This window comes from Triturus cristatus, chromosome 6 (assembly GCF_964204655.1).
Source record: "Triturus cristatus chromosome 6, aTriCri1.1, whole genome shotgun sequence".
Lineage (NCBI taxonomy): Eukaryota > Metazoa > Chordata > Amphibia > Caudata > Salamandridae > Triturus > Triturus cristatus.
In genome coordinates this window covers 1,927,814,527-1,927,838,006 of record NC_140589.1, presented here as the reverse complement: position 1 = coordinate 1,927,838,006, position 23,480 = coordinate 1,927,814,527, and the positions used below count along the sequence as shown (strand labels likewise).

The 23,480-nt window shown below is 48.7% G+C and overlaps 1 protein-coding gene across 1 annotated transcript in view; it reads right to left on the bottom strand.

The window, feature by feature from the left end:
* LOC146822506 (uncharacterized) overlaps positions 1-17,844 on the bottom strand; it is a 132,266-nt gene extending 114,422 nt beyond the window's left edge. The window contains exon 1 of the mRNA XM_085613615.1: positions 17,800-17,844. The gene's annotated coding sequence lies outside the window, so the exon portion shown is untranslated. The remainder of the gene's footprint in view (positions 1-17,799) is intronic.
* Between the last annotated feature and the right edge of the window lie 5,636 nt (positions 17,845-23,480).

The following is a 23,480-nucleotide window of genomic DNA, read 5'->3' as shown; positions in this document are numbered from 1 at the left end:
GAGAGTAGAAAGTAGTAGAGAGTGAGTAGTAGAGAGTGAGTATCAGAGAGTAGAGAGTAGAGAGTAAAGAGTAGTAGAGAGTGAGTAGTAGAGAGTAGTAGAGAGAGTAGTAGAGAGTGAGTAGTAGTGAGTACTAGAGAGTGAGTAGTAGAGAGAGAGTAGTAGAGAGAGTATTAGAGAGTGAGTAGTAGAGAGTAGTAGAGAGTGAGTAGTAGAGAGTGGGCAGTTGAGAATAGTAGAGAGTAGTAGAGTGAGTAGTAGAGAGCAGAGAGTAGTAGAGAGTAGTAGACAGTGAGTAGTAGAGACTGAGTAGTAGAGACTGAGTAGTAGAGTGAGTAGTAAAGTGAGTAGTAGAGAGTAGTAGAGAGAGAGGAGTAGAGAGTAGTAGAGTGTGAGTAGTAGAGGGTAGTAGAGAGTACTAGAGTACTAGGGAGTAGTAGAGAGTGAGTAGTAGAGAGTGAGTAGTAGAGAGTGAGTAGTAGAGAGTGAATACTAGAGTGAGTAGTAGAGAGTAGTAGAGAGTGAGTAGTAGAGAGTAGAAGAGTAGTATAGTAGAGAGTAGTAGAGAGTGAGTAGTAGAGAGCAGTGGAGAGTGAGTATCAGAGAGTAGATAGTAGAGAGTAAAGAGTAGTAGAGAGTGAGTAGTAGAGAGTAGTAGAGAGAGTATTAGAGAGCAAGTAGTAGTGAGTACTAGAGAGTGAGTAGTAGAGAGAGAGTAGTAGAGAGAGTATTAGAGAGTGAGTAGTAGTGAGTAGTAGAGAGTGAGTAGTAGAGAGTGGGTAGTAGAGAATAGTAGAGAGTAGTAGAGTGAGTAGTAGAGAGCAGAGAGTAGTAGAGAGTGAGTAGTAGAGACTGAGTAGTAGAGACTGAGTAGTAGAGTGAGTAGTAGAGAGTAGTAGAGAGTGAGTGGTAGAGAGTAGTGGAGAGTGAGTAATAGAGAGTAGTAGAGAGAGTATTAGAGAGTGAGTAGTAGTGAGTACTAGAGAGTGAGTAGTAGAGAGAGAGTAGTAGAGACTGAGTAGTAGAGTGAGTAGTAGAGAGTGAGTAGTAGAGAGTGAGTAGTAGAGAGTAGAGAATAGTAGAGTGAGTAGTAGTAGAGTGAGTAGTAGAGAGTAGTAGAGAGTGAGTAGTAGAGAGTAGTAGAGTGAGTAGTAGAGAGTAGAAGAGTAGTATAGTAGAGAGTAGTATAGAGTGAGTAGTAGAGAGCAGTAGAAAGTAGTAGAGAGTGAGTAGTAGAGAGTAGTAAAGAGTAGTAGAGTAGAGAGTAGTAGAGAGAGTAGTAGAGAGTGAGTAGTAGAGAGTGAGTAGTAGAGAGTAATTAGTAGAGAGTAGGGGAAAAGGACTGGATGGCTGGTACAGGCTCAGTTGATGGCATTTTTACTGTAAGTGTTTAGTAACTGGAGGAGCGTCACAGCCCTCCAGCCCCAACGGGAGCCTGACACAGAATGTGCAACCATACAAAACCCTTCATACCGAGGGGACAGCTCATCGGCGCATTCCTGCAATCTCACCCAAAGCCCGGCATCCAATCGGCTCAGTCACGCGTTCCGCTGCGAGTGAGGTGTAGAGAGTAGTGAACCCTAGAGTAGAGAACCCTTGCCTTCCGGTCACGACCGACGCCAGCAGCCAAAGAGTTAAATAAAAAGAAAAGGAGCGCTGTAAAAACGAACACATGAGCCAAAATAAGAGGATTTAAATGATGCAGCAGCTTCATGGCGGCAGAAAGGCTAGATGGCCGGCACAGGCTCCGATGACAGCATTTCCCACAATGGCAAGAATAATGTTAGATTTACAGAGCTGCTGCTGCCAGTCAAACTGATGTCAGTTTAAATTTGCTCTCTATATATCTACCTCTTGTGAATATTTCGAGAATCTCCCACGGTGCTCGTTAGACAAGAGTTGGACACCCATCTATTATGGCGTCACTCAAGACAAAAGGCTCTAAATATAAGTACAGCTGTAGAGTGTAGACGTAAGACTGTTCAACAAAGCCATGTTACCATGGAGCAAAGTCTTCCGTGTCATGCCGTTAACACATCCCGAAGGTGGGAGGTGTGGTGTTGTCGCTAAATGGCTAGCTGTTGGCTGGGCCATGAGGCTTCACAAGGAGATCACATTGTGTGACCCTGGGCAAGGGAACATTATTAACATGCATTGCTTCCATATTCTATTCATCACATTCAGGAAGGAGTGCATGCAACAGAGCAAAACCTCCTTTGTTCCTTTAAAAAAAAAAAAGATTAGTGAAAGCATTTAAAGATTTAAGAATAAAATATTTATAGAATTTACATTATGATTTTGGTCTCCATTTGGTGTTAACTAATGAGTGGTTGAAGTGTTTTGAGAGTTACGTTGGTATGTTATAAGCAAAAGAGTCCAAAGGGATTACTTTTTTGACAGAAGGATCTTTACATCTAACCCTTGGTGCAAGCCTACAATCCTTTCAGCATCGGTGCCACCACCATCTCGCGCCAGGACTCATCTTGTAGATCTTTACATCTAACCCTTGGTGCAAGCCTACAATCCTTTCTGCATCGGTGCCACCACCATCTCACGCCAGGACTCATCTTGGAGATCTTTACATCTAACCCTTGGTGCAAGCCTACAATCCTTTCATCATCTGTGCCACCACCATCTCACGCCAGGACTCATCTTGGAGATCTTTACATCTAACCCTTGGTGCAAGCCTACAATCCTTTCTGCATCGGTGCCACCACCATCTCACGCCAGGACTCATCTTGTAGATCTTTACATCTAACCCTTGGTGCAAGCCTACAATCCTTTCTGCATCGGTGCCACCACCATCTCACGCCAGGACTCATCTTGGAGATCTTTACATCTAACCCTTGGTGCAAGCCTACAATCCTTTCATCATCTGTGCCACCACCATCTCACGCCAGGACTCATCTTGGAGATCTTTACATCTAACCCTTGGTGCAAGCCTACAAACCTTTCTGCATCGGTGCCACCACCATCTCACGCCAGGACTCATCTTGGAGATCTTTACATCTAACCCTTGGTGCAAGCCTACAATCCTTTCATCATCTGTGCCACCACCATCTCACGCCAGGACTCATCTTGTAGATCTTTACATCTAACCCTTGGTGCAAGCCTACAATCCTTTCTGCATCGGTGCCACCACCATCTCACGCCAGGACTCATCTTGGAGATCTTTACATCTAACCCTTGGTGCAAGCCTTCAATCCTTTCATCATCTGTGCCACCACCATCTCACGCCAGGACTCATCTTGGAGATCTTTACATCTAACCCTTGGTGCAAGCCTACAAACCTTTCTGCATCGGTGCCACCACCATCTCACGCCAGGACTCATCTTGGAGATCTTTACATCTAACCCTTGGTGCAAGCCTACAATCCTTTTATCATCTGTGCCACCACCATCTCACGCCAGGACTCATCTTGGAGATCTTTACATCTAACCCTTGGTGCAAGCCTACAATCCTTTCTGCATCGGTGCCACCACCATCTCACGCCAGGACTCATCTTGTAGATCTTTACATCTAACCCTTGGTGCAAGCCTACAATCCTTTCTGCATCGGTGCCACCACCATCTCACGCCAGGACTCATCTTGTAGATCTTTACATCTAACCCTTGGTGCAAGCCTACAATCCTTTCTGCATCGGTGCCACCACCATCTCACGCCAGGACTCATCTTGGAGATCTTTACATCTAACCCTTGGTGCAAGCCTACAATCCTTTCATCATCTGTGCCACCACCATCTCACGCCAGGACTCATCTTGGAGATCTTTACATCTAACCCTTGGTGCAAGCCTACAAACCTTTCTGCATCGGTGCCACCACCATCTCACGCCAGGACTCATCTTGGAGATCTTTACATCTAACCCTTGGTGCAAGCCTACAATCCTTTCATCATCTGTGCCACCACCATCTCACGCCAGGACTCATCTTGGAGATCTTTACATCTAACCCTTGGTGCAAGCCTACAATCCTTTCTGCATCGGTGCCACCACCATCTCACGCCAGGGCTCATCTTGTAGATCTTTACATCTAACCCTTGGTGCAAGCCTACAATCCTTTCTGCATCGGTGCCACCACCATCTCACGCCAGGACTCATCTTGGAGATCTTTACATCTAACCCTTGGTGCAAGCCTACAATCCTTTCATCATCTGTGCCACCACCATCTCACGCCAGGACTCATCTTGGAGATCTTTATATCTAACCCTTGGTGCAAGCCTACAATCCTTTCTGCATCGGTGCCACCACCATCTCACGCCAGGACTCATCTTGTAGATCTTTACATCTAACCCTTGGTGCAAGCCTACAATCCTTTCTGCATCGGTGCCACCACCATCTCACACCAGGACTCATCTTGGAGATCTTTACATCTAACCCTTGGTGCAAGCCTACAATCCTTTCATCATCTGTGCCACCACCATCTCACGCCAGGACTCATCTTGGAGATCTTTACATCTAACCCTTGGTGCAAGCCTACAATCCTTTCTGCATCGGTGCCACCACCATCTCACGCCAGGACTCATCTTGGAGATCTTTACATCTAACCCTTGGTGCAAGCCTACAATCCTTTCATCATCTGTGCCACCACCATCTCACGCCAGGACTCATCTTGGAGATCTTTACATCTAACCCTTGGTGCAAGCCTACAATCCTTTCTGCATCGGTGCCACCACCATCTCACGCCAGGACTCATCTTGTAGATCTTTACATCTAACCCTTGGTGCAAGCCTACAATCCTTTCTGCATCGGTGCCACCACCATCTCACGCCAGGACTCATCTTGGAGATCTTTACATCTAACCCTTGGTGCAAGCCTACAATCCTTTCATCATCTGTGCCACCACCATCTCACGCCAGGACTCATCTTGGAGATCTTTACATCTAACCCTTGGTGCAAGCCTACAAACCTTTCTGCATCGGTGCCACCACCATCTCACGCCAGGACTCATCTTGTAGATCTTTACATCTAACCCTTGGTGCAAGCCTACAATCCTTTCGGGATTGGTGCCACCACCATCTGACGCCAGGACTCATCTTGTAGATCTTTACATCTAACCCTTGGTGCAAGCCTACAATCCTTTCGGGATTGGTGCCACCACCATCTGACGCCAGGACTCCTCTTGTTGATCTTTACATCTAACCCTTGGTGCAAGCCTACAATCCGTTCCGCATCGGTGCCACCACCATCTCACGCCAGGACTCATCTTGTAGATCTTTACATCTAACCCTTGGTGCAAGCCTACAATCCTTTCGGGATTGGTGCCACCACCATCTGACGCCAGGACTCATCTTGTAGATCTTCACATCTAACCCTTGGTGCAAGCCTACAATCCTTTCGGGATTGGTGCCACCACCATCTGACGCCAGGACTCATCTTGTAGATCTTTACATCTAACCCTTGGTGCAAGCCTACAATCCTTTCGGGATTGGTGCCACCACCATCTCACGCCAGGACTCATCTTGGAGATCTTTACATCTAACCCTTGGTGCAAGCCTACAATCCTTTAAGCCCGCGTGCCACCACCATCTGACGCCAGGACTCATCTTGTAGATCTTTACATCTAACCCTTGGTGCAAGCCTACAATCCTTTCGGGATTGGTGCACTCTAAGTGCGTCCATTGGTTAGGAGTCAAATAGAGGCCTTTCTGCACGAATGATCAAACCAGTAGGGCCCGCAAGGCCTGAGTTTGCCAGGTTTCATCAGCAGGCTACTAACCTCTGATCCCAATTCAACAGACTGGTTAGACTCTACATGGTAACTCTCTGGCGGTACCAGACAGGCAAGTAGGGCGGGGAGGTGATCAGAGCAAATGTTTCTTGAGGGAATCCTCACCCACATTTCTCCATGCCCTGGATCTTAACTCCAAGGGTTTGGGCAGTCCGGATCATAGGGCCCACCCCTCTCCTGGGGGTTGGTAATACAAGGCTCAGGGGGTTACGATCGTTAATTATGACCCCAGAGACCCAATCACCCAACTCCTCATTAGCCAAAATGTAATCTATCACTGAGGAAGTCTACCCCTCACGAGGGTAACTTTAGTTGTATGATGTGGGTCTTGGCTTTCGGTGATATCAGAGGGACTGAACGTGTTGGTAAGCTGAAGAGGGGGCTGCCCCCCTTCTCCCTGGGTCGCCTGTCACACTCAATCACAAAACATTCAAACATGGATTGGACATTTTACACCAGGCTAGGCCCTAATTTAACGTTAAAATGTACACCAAAGTTAATATAAAACCATTTGTGCACAGGTGCGTTCTGGCCCTCCAGGCCTGGAATAAATTCTGACAATGTATTTAGGTGAGAAATGTGGCCCAGGTCAAAGTAGCTATTGTAATACAACAATTCTCCTGCTGTTAGGCCAGGAGGATAAACAAAGCTTGACGTAGTGTCAAGAATTCCTGTCATGCGAGGGGAGGAAAATGCCGGTAGCCATCCCCTTGGCAACACCAGAGAGGTACAGTGGGGATCCTAACACAGTGCAGGTATTCCTCACACAAGTGGCGCTACATTTATCGTGCAAACCAAAGGCGTTCCCCACGAGTCAGGCTCGTGTGGCTTTCCTTATTTCCTATTTGGCTGGAAACGCGGCACAATGGGCCGTACCTCTGGTGAGCAGGGACGACCCCATCTTATGTGATTGGGGTGCTTTTCGCGAGGAATTCCTGAAGGTATTCGACAGAAGGGCTGACTCGTACACGGCGGACCGTGAAATGCTTGAGTTGAGACAGGGATCCAACGACCTGGTGCAGTATCTCAACGCGTTCCGACGGCTAGTTGCGGAAACCAAGTGGCCTGTTGCTAAACAGACGGCGCTCTTCCATCACGGGCTGTGCGATGAGCTCAAAGACGCCGTGGCTCATATTGACCCTCAACCCAAGACATGTGAGGGCCTTATCAACCTGGTATTACGGCTGGAACATAGGCTGAGTGAAAGAAAAGGGGATCATGGGAGAAAAGGAAAATCCCTTCCATCCTATGTGACGGTGGGAAGTCCTGAAACTTCCACCGCATCCAAGGGAGAACCCATGGACATCGGCGCAATACGAGCGAGCCTCACAGCCACGGAGAAAGAGTCACACCGTAAACAAGGATTGTGCCTATATTGTGGCACAAAAGGCCACTACGTACGTGAATGCCCTGCCAAACCGAAGACGTCACGTTATCGGGCCAACCGGTCGGTAACAGCCGTGGTGGACATACCGGCGGAAAACTAGAGGACTCCCAGACCGAAGAAGGGGCATCTCGGAGTCACTCATCCATCCCTTCACTCTCCAACTCGGTCACTAAGGGACACCGACACCTGTTTCTCACGGTGCACGTGGGAGTGCATGACCAGTGGATACCCGTTGTGGCCATGGTGGATTCAGGGGCCACTGGCATGTTTATGGACCACAACGAGGCATGCAGGCTAGGGCTAGTGCTTCTTCCCAAAGCTGTACCCGAAGACGTCTATGCTGTAGACGGAAGGCGATTGGTGACGGGGCCCATCGGGCAGCACACAGGGGTCCTTCCGATGAGATATGGGAGGAACCATTTGGAACAAATCGATTTTAACATCATCCGAGCGCCCCAATAGGGCGTCATATTGGGATTGCCGTGGCTACAGAAACACAACCCCTCTGTGGATTGGCCAACACATCGCGTCGAAATGACGTCACCGTATTGCATCCTGCATTGTGGAAAAAGAACGGAATCCCTTGACGCAGATGAGAGCGGGAGTCAGACGGTGGCTACAGCGGCAGAAAAAGATGTGGCTCTCCCCCAGGCTTATCACAGTTTTGAGGATGTATTTGATGAGGTGAAGGCGGAAGTGCTACCACCACATAGACAGTTTGACTGCCAGATCGACCTGGTGCCAGGGGCCAGCGTTCCCAGCGGCAGGCTGTATGCCCTGACGGAGCCTGAAAACGTGCATCTCCGGGGGTACCTGGATAAACTCCTCAAGCTAGGATTCATCCGCCCGTCCAAGTCTCCGGCCGCCTCGCCACTCTTCTTCATCCCGAAAGCTAATGGGGAGCTGAGAGCCTGTGTGGACTTTAGGGCATTGAATGCGATAACCATAAAGAATCGGTACCCCTTGCCTCTCATCAGTGTACTGCTGGAACAGGTCAAGAAAGCTCGTATCTACACCAAGTTGGATTTGAAAGGGGCATACCATCTGGTGCGCATGAGGGACGGAGACGAGTGGAAGACCGCCTTTAAGACCAGGTTCGGCCTTTTTGAGTACCTCGTCATGCCGTTCGGTCTGTGCAACGCCCCGGCAGCCTTTCAGTACTTTTTGAATGAGGTATTCAGAGAGGAGTTGGATATCTACGTGGTCGTATATATCGACGACATCCTCATCTACTCGTCCAGTGTGGAGGAGCACGTACACCACGTCAATGCTGTGCTCCAAAAGCTGAGGGAAAACAAGCTGTTTTGTAAACTCAGCAAGTGTGACTTCCACGTCACGTCCGTGGAATTCCTCGGAGTGATGCTGAGTCCAGAGGGACAGGAGATGGCAGAACGAAAGATCAAGGCGGTGAAAGAATGGCCGGTGCCCCAAAGCGTGAAGGACGTCCAAAGTTTCATTGGCTTCACCAACTTTTACAGGCGGTTTATAGATGGATTTTCAGGATTGGTGGCCCCAATCACACAGCTACTGAGGAAGTCCAAGGAGTTTGTCTGGTCCCCTGAAGCGAACACAGCCTTTGAGGCCCTGAAAAGCGCCTTTGGTAAGGCGCCGGTGTTGGCTCACCCCGATCCGGATCTCCCCTACGTGGTGGAAGCGGACGCTTCGGATGTGGCGCTGGGGGCTATCTTGTCCCAACGCAACCACGACACAGGGGTGCTTCATCCCGTCGCGTACATGTCCCGCAAACTCAACGACGCCGAACGCAACTACCATATTGCGGAGAAGGAGCTTCTCGCAATCAAGGACGCCTTCACCGAATGGAGGCATTGGTTGATGGGGGCAAGACATGTGGTATCGGTGTACACGGACCATCGGAATCTACAGTTCACGACGGCCACAAGACACCTTTCTCCCAGGCAGCTGCGGTGGATGATCTTCTTTGCGGGGTTCAACTTCCGCATCACATATCGGCCGGGGACGGAAAACCGGAAGGCGGACGCCCTGTCCCGTCAATCTGCAGTTAAGGAACCATTGCCTGCGACCGAGCGTTCCATCATTTCCCCGAGGATGGTATTGGGGGTTATCCAACCGGATACTTTCCTGAGGGGAATAAAGAGAGGGATCAGGTCATTCGCATGGCGGAGGTGGCTCCTCAGTCACAGAGAATGGCAGCTGAAGGACGGGATACCCCTGAAGGGCAGGTGCCTGTTGATACCCACGCCTAGGCTAAGGAAACCAGCATTCATCTGGTGCCATGACTCTCCATGCGCAGGTCATTTGGGCTTTGAAAAAACGGTGGCTAGCATGGGACGGCATTTCTGGTGGCCAACCATGAGAGTGGATGTCAGGAGGTGGGGACAGGAGTGTCCTACGTGTGCTACCATGAAGGCCGACCATGGCCGAACCCAAGGGCTCTTACATCCACTTCCGACCCCGGATAGACCATGGGATAGCATATCACTGGACTTCGTGGTGGGCCTACCGGTAGACCAGGGGATGACGGCAATACTGGTGGTGGTGGATTACTTGACGAAAATGGGGCACTTCATCCCCTGCAAGAGAGTCCCTACGGCTGGGGAATTGGCGTCACTACTCCTAAAGAATGTGGTACGACTGCATGGATTACCTGGGGTGATCGTGTCGGACCGGGGGTCGCAGTTTACTGCGCAATTCTGGAAGACTTGGTGCACTGCGCTGCATGTTAAGACCGCCCTGTCCACCAGCTACCACCCTCAAACGGACGGCCAAACCGAGCGCCTGAACCAAACGCTCAAACAGTATCTGCGATGTTTTGTGGACCAGGGCAGGGAAGAATGGGTCGACTTGCTATGGGTTGCAGAGATAGCCTATAACAACGCCACTCACAGCTCCACACAGTCATCTCCGTTCTATAGCAACTATGGCCAACATCCCAGGTTCTTGCCATTTCTACATCCGTTCAGAGAGGACAGGATTCCCGCCACAGCGGACAGGGTGGCACACATAAAAGACACGTTGATGCGCTCAAGGGCTGTCCTAATAGAGGCCAAGAGACGATACAAGGCTGCGGCCGACAGGAAGAGAAGGCCAGGGCCACTGTACCGCACTGGAGACTACGTCTGGATATCCACAAGAAACATGAGGTTTCGAAAGAACAGTGTGTTCCATCCCAAGTACATGGGCCCCTATCGCATTACCAAGTGTATGGGTCCCGTGAACGTGAAGGTGTGCTTGCCCCAGTCATTGCGGATACACCCTGTCTTTCATGTATCATTGCTCAAACCAGCACCCTCCAAGCCGTCTGGGACACCTTGGCCGGTATGCGTGGAGTCGGAGGTAGAGTATGAAGTGTCGGGCATACGGGCGTCCAAATGGCGCAGGGGGAAGCTGTGGTACCTGGTTGCGTGGAAAGGCTATGGCCCGGAGGAGCAATCATGGGAACCGGCTGAAGGGGTTCATGCTCCGCGCTTGGTCTCCTTGTTCCATCGGCGTTTTCCTGCCAGCGCTGGACCCGTGGGGAGCCGCTGAGAGGGAGGATGTACTGTCAAGAATTGCTGTCATGCGAGGGGAGGAAAACGGTAACCAGCATAAACGGACTACATCTCCCAGGATGCTTAGCGGTTGAGAGGTTATGTAAACAGGAGAGCTGTTACATAACTCAAGGAAAACACGCCCTTATGTAAACAGGAGAGCTGTTACATAACTCAAGGGAAAACACGCCCTTATGTAAACAGGAGAGCTGTTACATAACTCAAGGGAAAACACGCCCTTATGTAAACAGGAGAGCTGTTACATAACTCAAGGAAAACACGCCCTATAAAGGGAGGAACCGGGAGGTACAAGGCTGTCGGATATTGTGTTTACACCGACGTACCTGCTTCGTGAAGAGCAGTGTTCCGGAGTGGTGCTCCAGTAAGGCAAGAACGGAGGTAGGTCGAGTCGTTACTCCCTGGGCCGTGTCTTGCCCCATCGTCACCTGTGAAGAACCCGGAAGCTCTACCGGTCAACCATTGAGCTTCGCTTTTTGACTCGGCTGAGTCAAAGCGCAGTGGCGCTTTTGCTGGTTGGAGTCGTAACTCCCAGCCCGACCAGAGATACAGGGACTGCCAGCTGTAACGCACACCAGGAGGTGTTTGCCGCGTTACAGACTCGGAAGTCCACAGGATCGATCGAGCGGCTGCTCTCGGTTCAGTCTTCTTGCTTTTGATTGGGGTATCGGTGACGCATCACCAGGAGGTGACTCCGCGTCCCGGTGCAGTCGGAGGAAGAGGTTGAGCGGCTGCTCCCTTCAGGTAGAGACCCCGGCTGGGTGTTTCCCTGACTCCTCGATTCTCCCCAACACTCGTCGTGCCCCTCACAGCCTACCGATTGGCATTGTCGGCCATTTCATTTCTGCCCTCTGTTGGCATACGCCGGGATCGGCGTATATGCAGAGGACGGTTAGGACCATCCGTGCTGTGGGCTGGTAACGTACTTAGCCTGGAGGATTCCAGTGACTATAACTTTTGTTTATTCGTTGTATTGTTTTTGCCTTCATTAAAATAACTAACCCTTCACAAGTGGTTGCGTCCTCATTATCGTGTCTGTTAAACGATCCTGAGACGTTCAGGGCGTTACACGTAGGAGGCTACCTGTGGGGGTTGGGATAATGCTACACTCCAGGGTGACTTTTGACCACAAAGTTACACCCACTTCTGCCCTGCCGGGGTCGAGTGGGAGGAACACCCATCCATACTAATGACTTCAGAGGCCCAAGCCTCCTGGAAACAAGCATTTACAATGCAACGGTCTCGGCATTGTTAAAGTTAGAGCTATTAACATTGCTCATGACAATGCCGTTTCTTTAAATGTTTTAAAAACAAAAACATAAACAAAAATAATGTCGTGAGCAATGCCAATAGCTCTAACTTTACCAATGCCGGGACCATTGCATTGTAAATGCTTGTTACACCTTGCCCTCGTAGGAGCAAGTGTGAAAAGGGGTGCAAATGTTATTAGCATATGGTGTAGCTCTTGTTCGTGTGCCTAAGAGACCTTGTTAGTGTGTTCTCAGAACCTGTCCTATAGGAAACACCCCCTCCCCCACACCCAAGCACTGCTCTCCGTGGCTTATTTATTTTGGATTTTATATAGCGCGGGCCACGTGGCCAGAGCGGTTTACGCTGGCGAAGGCAGAGCGCAGAGAGCCATGTGCAAGCACACTGTGTGCAGTACAAAACACAGAAACAACGAGGGTGTAAATGCAAATGCAGATCATAAAATTATACCTGCACCGTCAGTTGCCTCGCTCGGTGAGCCGCAAACAGGACAAAATGTGTCTTTGATTGCCGAACATCCTTGAGAGAAACAGGTCTTCAGCAGACAGTCTTTTTTCACTCACCTTATAAGGGTCCACAGTGTTGAGCTTTCTGTGCATTATTTAGTGTCCGGCTAAACTAACTATTCCTATTAATGTGCTTGACCTCGGGTTTGTAATATTAATACGTTTATTTGCCTTGCAAGACATTTCAGGGGAAATTAGCTGGCTTACTTGTACATCTGCAGTTCTATCAAGTTATGTAGGGTTGTCCAAATAAAATAGTGCACTCACTGGCCTGCGTTTAATGTAGGGGGGCTGGCTTGTGATTTCTTATAAATTTCCGGAAGATCCCTTTAAGATGGGGGGTTGGGCTTTCTCCAACATCACTAATTGGTGAAGTTGGCAACAGAAGAAAGATACGAGAATTAACATAATGCTGAGTGACAGTAGACTACTTACACATCAAATGGGGCAAGTGTGACTTGATGCCACTGAATGGTTTCTTGGGAATGTATGCTGAAATGAACTTCACGTTTTCGGCGTCTGAACCTGCAACATTCCTCCTCCTCTTGAAAAACAGGCGTCACCGCAAACGGTCAATGCCAACAGGCTCCCGTCAGCCTGCCCTACTCGACTGCTTCCACATAAGATCAATATGAACTGTACCATAGTCATGCCTCGACTGCGGGTGGCATTTTAACATTCTTAAAGAATGCGTGTACACCTCAAGAAGAGCGTTACATGTTAAGTGTGTGTGGGGTGCACATAACAGGCTCTGCATAATGAACACTATTTTAAAACTATCGCGTGGACCGTATACCTTTTCAGCTACATGTTTAGCATCACCATATATTTCAAGTGAGTTTGTGTGCGCGTGCAGAACATCTAAGCAAACAAATGCACGTGGATAGCATTTTAAAATTCCAGTATAGGTATGCGTAAAGTTCCATATGTAGCGCCTCGTTACATTTTAAGAGTACGCGTGTCGTTTTTCAATCCCCGCGGAGTGCATGCTCTGTATATGCAGCTGGACATCGCAGCTCGTGCAAGAGAGTTTTCCAAATACAGGCACCGGGGATAAGAACCTTCTCTGGATGCCCAGCTGCTTGTCTCTGTCGGAGGCTGACCATCTGAGAGCTTTTCCGCCAGCCCTGCTTTCAGCCAGCTACAGTGAGCATGCCGAGACGTTTATGGTCACTCGTGGCATTTTAGGTTGGAGTCCCTGAATGCTTATTGCTGTTGGGAGGCGCGCAACACCCATTGGACTCACAGGGCTTCAGCCCCCCCGTCGTGTGTGGCAGCCCGGGATGAGACAGCCTCGCGGCGCACAGACAGCCGCACCCGAGCACTTCACAGGTCTTTAAAATACCATTTGCATGTTAATGAGGCCTTGCTGTTGTTTCACCCCTTCTAAGAGCCCCTGCAGCTCCACTCTGCCTATTGGTTAAAGTTCAGCCCCCCCGAAATTTTTGCTCAGCCCCCCCCCCCCCCCCGAAATTTTTGCTCAGCCCCCCCCCGAAATTTGGCTCTAGTTGCGCCTCTGGCTGTTGGCATATGGCCGGATTACAACAGTGATGCACTAACATACCCGACAACCAAAAGAGCGGGGCCCAGGGACTGGCTTGCAGCTGCGGCCCTCTTTGATGGCTTACCCCACGGTAAATATAATGACTGCTCAAGCCCACATTAAATGACATTAAAGCTGATATTAATGAACTACGATCCTGTTCAAATCACCTGTGCCTCGCGCATGAGTCACACGCACTTCATTACAGAGTCACGCTTCGATACCGAAGGGTTGCAACAAGCGCTTTACGGCAACCATTACATAAACATTAAAGTGTGGGTTTACCTCGAGTTAAAAATGCACAATAAAATAAATAATAGGATTTCAGTGTGCTTGAAGGGTTCCGCGGCGTGACAGTCTGGTCGGCCCTGACAAGTGCGGCCCGGTCTGTCTCAAACAGCAGCAGAGGCCCCTCGGTGGCCTCGTGTGGAGACGGAAATGCAACAGAGGCCGGAGGGTGAATCGGGCCCCAAAGACACCAGTTTGGTTGACGGAAGACGGCAGCCAGAGGCTATACTGCTCACACTACGAGTCAGTGCTCACCCTCAAATGTCGGAACGAGTGGTTCCGACATTTGGAGGGAGAGCACAGGCTAATTCAACCGGCAGGAAAGGTGATTCGCTGTGCCACGTGAAGTGACAGCAGCATAGCGGGGGACTGGGAGAGAGACGGGGCCCCACAGCTGCACCAGGGCTGTTTTGAACGAGGGTTGGAATCGCCTTCCTAAAGCGTGGACGGCTGACATACAGAGCCTTAACATCTTTTTCTTTGCTGAAAAGCAGGTTTTTGACACGCGGAAAGGTTGTCTGTGCAGGTTTACAACGGCGGAGGTAGGTGTCTTTTATTTACAACGCACTCCTCCATTCATAATGCAACAGGTATGTTTTTACTCAGGCTGTTTCCACTGCCTTTCAACTGCCCGGTGACGGGCCTGCTCACTCACTCTGTGGCTGCGGTTTACTTGGAGAACAATCTTCTGTGTTGTTTTCAGCGTTTCCTTTTGTAAGTCCCCGAGACGAACCAACGCGCATAAAGTTAAGGTCACAAAACAGTCTTGCACAATTTCTGTCGCGGCTTGCAATACAGGGGGAGGGCCCGAGTACAACAAAAAAAAAATAATTAAGTCACAGAAAGTTAAAGAGCAAAAAAAAAACGAGGGCACCGGAAGACACCACCGCCTTTCTCGGAGGCGAAGCAGAAATGCCTCGGAGAAAGGCAGCGGAGCTTTCTGGAGGAGATAATTAGACTTCTTTAAAAAAACGCGCCCGAATCCGAAAAGGAAAGGGGCCTGTTCGGAGTGACGGACCTCTTCTCCAATGGCTGGCCAGCATTCAAGAGGCCAGCCAATGGAGAACAGGGGAGAAGAGGGGTGGGTTCAAGCCCCTCTTCTCCAAGTCATTAAATCTCCGACTTCCGGTTCTGCCATCGGCAGACCGGCGATCCTCGACCTAAAAACATGTCATAGCTATGTATGTAGTGTCCCCATTCTTCACACTCTGATATGCTTACAAGGCCCCGAATGTTCCAAAATAGTATATTTACATCATGTCCCGAGTCCCCATGTGTAGAAAGAATCGGCTCAAAGGGGGGCCGGGCGCCCGGATACACTTCGGGACAATGGTGGAGTCCAAAGTAGGGGGTATGATGGAGTGGGCCGCGAGATGGGTCAGCCCCGACTAGACAACGGGGTAGATGAGGGGGTCACGCATATTGGGGGGGGGGGGCGGATACACTTCGGGACAATGGTGGAGTCCAAAGTAGGGGGTCTGATGGAGTGGGCAGCGAGATGGGTCAGCCCCGACTAGACAACGGGGTAGATGAGGGGTCATGCAAATTGGGGGGGGGGGATACACTTCAGGACAATGGTGGGGTCCAAAGTAGGGGGTATGATGGAGTGGGCAGGGAGAAGGGTCAGGCCCGGCTTGACACTGGGGTAGGTGAGGGGTCACGCACATGGGGGGGGTGGGCTGGGCGCCCGGATACACTTAGAGACAATGATGGGGTCCAAAGTAGGGGGTCTGATGGAATGGGCAGCGAGATGGGTCAGCCCCGACTCTAGACACCGGGGTAGATGAGGGGTCACGCACATTGAGGGGGCCCCCGGATACACTTAGGCACAATGGTAGGGTCCAAAGTAGGGGGTATGATGGAGTGGGCCACGAGAAGGGTCTGGCCCGACTAGACACCAAGGTAGATGAGGGGTCACGCACATGGGGGGGTGGGCTGGGCGCCCGGATACACTTAGAGACAATGATGGGGTCCAAAGTAGGGGGTCTGATGGAATGGGCAGCGAGATAGGTCAGCCCCGACTGGGGGCGGATACACTTAGGGACAATGGTGGAGTCCAAAGTAGGAGGTATGATGGAGTGGGCAGGGAGAAGGATCAGGCCCGACTAGACACTGGGGTAGATGAGGGGTCACGCACATTGAGGGGGCCCCCGGATACACTTAGGGACAATGGTGGAGTCCAAAGTAGGGGGTATGATGGAGTGGGCGAGAAAGTGTGACTCATAGTTGTTGAATTATCACCCATAATTACTCTGGAATTATGGAAATGTCTCATAAGCAGACGGAAACTTCGGCAGCGATGGTTCAATCAGACGTCCTTCTATAAGGAGGGTTTCTTTCTCAAGAACACCCCCCCCCCTCTTCGATGACCCCTCAAGGGGGCATTGCCACACTTGTGCTTTGCCATTTGCATCAGTGGCACGCAAAGCCATCAGCAGACTACAAGTAACATATTAATCTAATATAGCGCCAAGTTGTCCCAAAAAGAAATGTAAGGGGGTCCTAGGATAATACACTCAAACGGAGCTTTAAGTGGAATGTAAAAACATGGGGGGGGGGTTCTCTCAAAGGGGCGTGGCCGATATAATTAAATCTGTGCTCAGCATAATGTGCCCCCCTCCCCCTCCCCCCGCTGGAATTTCGCTGCTTCTGTTATTGCCCCACATTTATAATACAACAAGTAGCATTCCACCTATATAAAAGCCAGGACCATTGGCTTTGTCAAGGGTTGTTAGGTAGACAAGATAAATGTACTACATGCGTACATACAACTATGGCTTCGTTGTATATAATACTGAAAATGCTTTAGATCTCGCGCGAGTGGTTGTGGCGTAAGGGCTGGAGCTGCCAACTTTAAAGCTGAGGAAGCAGGTTTGAGTCTCAGCGTTGACTCAACGTCCTGTGTGTCTAGGCCAATCACTTAATCGCCCGCGCCCACCAAAAAATACATGAATATGTCCTTGTTGGTGCTCATGTAAAGACCTTCGAAATTAGCAATACAGAACTGCAAAAAATATAAAAGTTAAATTAAGAACAGTGAATTGCTGCAGAGTTAAGTGAGGACGAAAATGGAAAGCTCGGTAGGGCCCGTCTGGGCACATGCTTTTAAGAACTGCCATGCTGAGAACCGGCAGGACCCGGCCCACTTAAAGCCCTGCACTCAAACAATGAAACACAGTGCCTCAGTGTGTAATGTATGAAGCAAGGAGCCTCAAGGGGTGGCCCGGCCCGGTCGGTCCGTCCTCCTCAAAGCCCCAAGAGAGGACGGGCCGGGGCAAGCAGCGGGAAAGCAGCAGGGCCAAACCTCGGAAGGCAGATGCATCCCGGGACTACGAGACGCCCACTTCTTTCTTTAGTGTCCGTGATACATTCATTTTTTGTGGCAGGCACGGACGGGTAAGTGATTTGCCCAGAACCACAGGAGATGGATCAGACGCCGAGACTCCAGAGTCGGCAGCTCAAGCCCTTACGCCACAATCACACTGCAAACAGAAGGAAAGAACAACCCCCCCCCCCCCCCCCTCAGTAACTTTCTCCATCCCCACAACTCACCTGCAGCAGTTCACACGGCGCGCTCACTTCAGACAGCACTTCGCCTGTCTGAGTCTGGCATCCAGGGCGTATGTGGTCGCCCCGCCATTACAAGTGACGTCAGAAGTGTTTCATCCCGTGGGGGTGGTCAGCCAGAACCCTCTCCAAGCACCCCAACCCTGCGCAATGGTGAGAGGTGTAAGGACGGGTGATAAGGGGTGGGGCGGGGCACGCATTCCTCTCCCTGGTTACATACACAAGGAATGTCATCCCTCCCACCCCCCACCACCCTTGTGATCTGTGGTGCAGCCTGGTAAAGGAATGTGTGAAGTACCTTCCTGCCCTGAACACCCCCCCCCCCCCCTCAGTGCTTGCACTCCCTGTCCTGGCTGCACCCCCTCGGACTGCAGCACAGACTTTTTATTTATTTATTTAATGCAGTTGTTATATAGCGCCAACTTTACCCAAAGGTGTCAGTGCGCTTTACAAAAGAACCAGGTGAGTTACATAAGGTACATAAGAAACACTAAACAGGCTAACAAGTTGCATATATGAAGTTACAAAGGTACACAAGATACACTGAACACGCTAACAAGTTGCATATATGCAGTAACAAAGGTACACCAGATAGACTGAACACGCTAACAAGTTGCATATATGCAGTTACAAAGGTACACAACATACACTGAACACGCTAACAAGTTGCATATCTACAGTTACAAAGGTACACAAGATATAGTTACAAAGGTACGCAAGATACACTGAACACGCTAACAAGTTGCAAATATACAGTTACAAAGGTACACAAGATACAGTTACAAAGGTACACAAGATACACTGATCACGCTAACAAGTTGCATATATGCAGTTACAAAGGAGCACCAGATAGACTGAACATGCTAACAAGTTGCATATATGCAGTTACAAAGGTACACCAGATAGACTGAATACGCTAACAAGTTGCATATCTGCAGTTACAAAGGTACACCTGATAGACTGAACACGCTAACAAGTTGCATATATGCAGTTACAAAGGTACACCAGATAGACTGAACACGCTAATAAGTTGCATATATGCAGTTACAAAGGTACACAAGATACACTGAACACGCTAACAAGTTGCATATCTACAGTTACAAAGGTACACAAGATATAGTTACAAAGGTACACAAGATACACTGAACACGCTAACAAGTTGCAAATATACAGTTACAAAGGTACACAAGATACAGTTACAAAGGTACACAAGATACACTGATCACGCTAACAAGTTGCATATATGCAGTTACAAAGGTACACCAGATAGACTGAACACGCTAAAGAGTTGCATATATGCAGTTACAAAGGTACATAAGATACACTGAACACCTTAACAAGTTGCATATATGCAGTTACAAAGGTACACAAGATACACTGAACACGCTAACAAGTTGCAAATATGCAGTTACAAAGGTACGCCAGATAGACTGAACACGCTAACAAGTTGCATATATGCTGTTATAAAGGTACACAAGATACTCTGAACACGCTAACAAGTTGCATACATGCAGTTACAAAGGTACACAAGATACACTGAACATGCTAACAAGTTGCATATATGCAGTTACAAAGGTACACCAGATAGACTGAACACGCTAAAGAGTTGCATATATGCAGTTACAAAGGTACATAAGATACACTGAACACCTTAACAAGTTGCATATATGCAGTTACAAAGGTACACAAGATACACTGAACACGCTAACAAGTTGCAAATATGCAGTTACAAAGGTACGCCAGATAGACTGAACACGCTAACAAGTTGCATATATGCTGTTATAAAGGTACACAAGATACTCTGAACACGCTAACAAGTTGCATACATGCAGTTACAAAGGTACACAAGATACACTGAACATGCTAACAAGTTGCATATATGCAGTTACAAAGGTACACAAGATACATTAAACACGCTAACAAGTTGCATATATGCTGTTACAAAGGTACACAAGATACACTGAACACGCTAACAAGTTGCATATATGCAGTTACAAAGGTACACCAGATAGACTGAACACGCTAACAAGTTGCATATATGCAGTTACAAAGGTACACAAGATACACTGAACACGCTAACAAGTTGCATATATGCAGTTACAAAGGTACACAAGATGCAGTTACAAAGGTACACAAGATAGACTGAACACGCTAACAAGTTGCATATATGCAGTTACAAAGGTACACCAGATACACTGAACACGCTAACAAGTTGCATATAAGCAGTTACAAAGGTACGCCAGATAGACTGAACACGCTAACAAGTTGCATATAAGCAGTTACAAAGGTACACAAGATACACTGAACACGCTAACAAGTTGCATATATGCAGTTACAAAGGTACACCAGATAGACTGAACACGCTAACAAGTTGCATATATGCAGTTACAAAGGTACACAAGATACACTGAACACGCTAACAAGTTGCATATATGCAGTTACAAAGGTACACAAGAGACACTGAACACGCTAACAAGTTGCATATATGCAGTTACAAAGGTACACAAGATACACTGAACACGCTAACAAGTTGCATATATGCAGTTACAAAGGTACACAAAGACACTGAACACGCTAACAATTTGCATATATGCAGTTACAAAGGTACACCAGATAGACTGAACACGCTAATATGTGGCATATATGCAGTTACAAAGGTACACAAGAGACACTGAACACGCTAACAAGTTGCATATATGCAGTTACAAAGGTACACAAGATACACTGAACACGCTAACAAGTTGCATATAAGCAGTTACAAAGGTACACAAGATACACTGAACACGCTAACAAGTTGCAAATATGCAGTTACAAAGGTACGCCAGATAGACTGAACACGCTAACAAGTTGCATATATGCTGTTATAAAGGTACACAAGATACTCTGAACACGCTAACAAGTTGCATACATGCAGTTACAAAGGTACACAAGATACACTGAACATGCTAACAAGTTGCATATATGCAGTTACAAAGGTACACCAGATAGACTGAACACGCTAAAGAGTTGCATATATGCAGTTACAAAGGTACATAAGATACACTGAACACCTTAACAAGTTGCATATATGCAGTTACAAAGGTACACAAGATACACTGAACACGCTAACAAGTTGCAAATATGCAGTTACAAAGGTACGCCAGATAGACTGAACACGCTAACAAGTTGCATATATGCTGTTATAAAGGTACACAAGATACTCTGAACACGCTAACAAGTTGCATACATGCAGTTACAAAGGTACACAAGATACACTGAACATGCTAACAAGTTGCATATATGCAGTTACAAAGGTACACAAGATACATTAAACACGCTAACAAGTTGCATATATGCTGTTACAAAGGTACACAAGATACACTGAACACGCTAACAAGTTGCATATATGCAGTTACAAAGGTACACCAGATAGACTGAACACGCTAACAAGTTGCATATATGCAGTTACAAAGGTACACAAGATACACTGAACACGCTAACAAGTTGCATATATGCAGTTACAAAGGTACACAAGATGCAGTTACAAAGGTACACAAGATAGACTGAACACGCTAACAAGTTGCATATATGCAGTTACAAAGGTACACCAGATACACTGAACACGCTAACAAGTTGCATATAAGCAGTTACAAAGGTACGCCAGATAGACTGAACACGCTAACAAGTTGCATATAAGCAGTTACAAAGGTACACAAGATACACTGAACACGCTAACAAGTTGCATATATGCAGTTACAAAGGTACACCAGATAGACTGAACACGCTAACAAGTTGCATATATGCAGTTACAAAGGTACACAAGATACACTGAACACGCTAACAAGTTGCATATATGCAGTTACAAAGGTACACAAGAGACACTGAACACGCTAACAAGTTGCATATATGCAGTTACAAAGGTACACAAGATACACTGAACACGCTAACAAGTTGCATATATGCAGTTACAAAGGTACACAAAGACACTGAACACGCTAACAATTTGCATATATGCAGTTACAAAGGTACACCAGATAGACTGAACACGCTAATATGTGGCATATATGCAGTTACAAAGGTACACAAGAGACACTGAACACGCTAACAAGTTGCATATATGCAGTTACAAAGGTACACAAGATACACTGAACACGCTAACAAGTTGCATATAAGCAGTTACAAAGGTACGCAAGATACACTGAACACGCTAACAAGTTGCATATAAGCAGTTACAACTCTTAACTAATTGCATATTTATTTAGTAAAAGATAAAAAGGTGTCCGTGTTAGGTTAAAAGCAGGACTGGAGTAAAGTACATATTTGCAAAGTTGGCCTCGTGTGGGGGCCAAGAATGGGTTCAGCTATTCCAGGAGGTGCCTTTGGAGGAGGAGAGCTTTAAGATCGGTTATGAAGGTCCGGGTAGGTGTGCTGGCTGGGGGGGGGATAGGGGGTTCGGGTAGGGGTGGGGGGGGGTGAAGGAAATGAGTTCCAGTTTCGAGCCCCATTCCCAGCGAAGGATTCAGCCAAAAATCTTTACCTTTTGAAGACGGTCCCTCCCACCCCTGGGGCTCCTCTGCCAGGCTCTGTCCTGCCCTCTCCCCCTGCAGACTCGTCTCTCCCTCTCCCACAAATTCCTGGGGGAGTCGGGGGCGGCAGTTATACTTATCTCCCCGACCCCCCCGCCACCTTGTACAATCCAGACTCTGGCTCTCTTTCCCTCCAGATCCGCGCAGCCTCGTCCCACGGACGGCGCCTCTTCCTTCTCCTCTAACCAAATATTCCTCTTGTAAAGCGCTGCAGTGCCTTCGGGTAATGTCAGCGCTACAGGGTTATACATAAATGAATACATTAAAAGAGATCCCTGCAGCTGCTCGCCTATCCTGGCAGCCATGGGCGTAGAAAGAGTGGGGGTTTTACCCCCCCCCCATTGTGGAGTAGGGGGGAACGGGGGACAAGTGTCGGGGGACGCAGAGAGATGACACACCTCCTGTGCACTTCCACTGTTCGCGGGGCCCCTGGAGCGTTATAGCTCTACCTGCTGAGACTGCTCTGCCTTCGAGGCGCTAACCTGTCCTCAGCCTGGGTCGGGGTTAGAGAAGGCGGATATTTACTGGGGCTCGAGGACAGACTCCTGAGGACAGACGGACCCCGTTTCTTCCCAGTTTGGGGCCGGCCCCCACACAGCACACACTGTTAGGGGGCCATGGTCCCTCTATATAGAGTGACAATCACCGGCAGGGGCAGGCCCAGCCTGTGGGTCCCCTTCAATCCTAGGCTAAGGGCCCTGGGTGTGGGCCCTGTTAGACGGACCGGGAGGGTCGGCCGAGGACAAGGGGAGAGGTCTCGGGGAGAGCCGTCTCCAGCGATCGTACAGACGAGTAACTTCCCCCCCACAGATGTACACCACACAAGGATAAGATTTAACGTTCTTTATAAGCAATCTCTTAGGTAAGATAGAATGGTACAAGGAGGTCTGGACTCAGGGGTCCCCTCGATTCTAGTCTCTTGGTTGGGAAAGGGGGTAGCGGGACAGTCTGGTTACCAATCTGGTAGGTGATATGATGGATGGCTCACAATCCTCGAGCTCGGTGTTCTAGATGAACGGGCCGCGGCAGCGCCAGCAGGTCCCGGTGAAGGTGGTCGTTACAACGGTCCGCGGCAGCGCCAGCAGGACCCGGAGAAGGTGG